Genomic DNA, 661 nt, shown 5'->3' with positions numbered 1-661 from the left:
CCCCCCCCCCCAGCCCCCCAAGGTCCACCCAGGGATTGAGGCCAAGACACCTCTCCATCTGGACCGACCGTCAGGCCCGCTGAGCTCCAGACCAGAGAGGGACAGAGCCCCGAGGGCCGCCAGAAGCTGCACCAGCAGCCTACACACCCGAGGGCCACCAGGACCCCCACAGACCGCAGTCAGCCCGCTACCAGATGGAGCCAAACCCCACCAGGACGACCCGGCCAAGAGCGCCCGCCCAACCGCCGACAGTGCCAGGAAGTACCGGGAGCGAGCCCCCACCACAGGAAAGGGGCCAGCCAGCCGGCCATGCACAGTCCCGGGCCGCCCCCAAGGACATCCACCCCATCCCCACTCCAGAAGAAATACTACACCCACCCCTCATTCGGACATCTCTCAAAACACATAGCACACTAGACACCTAGGCTGGGTCAAACTACCCCCTCCTAGGGGCCACTGGTCACGCCCCCAAACACCCAACCCCCCAGCCCATGACCCACAACCCACCAGTGAGCCGAAGGCCCCCGCCCAGAACCGGGCACCAGAGCGCAAGCCGGCCCAGAGCCCGGCAACCCACCCGCCAGAGCCCAAGATCCCCGAACCCCACAGGCCCAAGCCCGGGGGCGACAAGCCCCCAGAACCCCAAGCCCCCGCGCCCACA

Source organism: Nematolebias whitei, chromosome 20 (genome assembly GCF_014905685.2).
Source record: "Nematolebias whitei isolate Nwh7 chromosome 20, NemWhi1, whole genome shotgun sequence".
Lineage (NCBI taxonomy): Eukaryota > Metazoa > Chordata > Actinopteri > Cyprinodontiformes > Rivulidae > Nematolebias > Nematolebias whitei.
The sequence above is the reverse complement of the archived record's forward strand: the minus strand, read 5'-3'. Positions refer to the sequence as shown.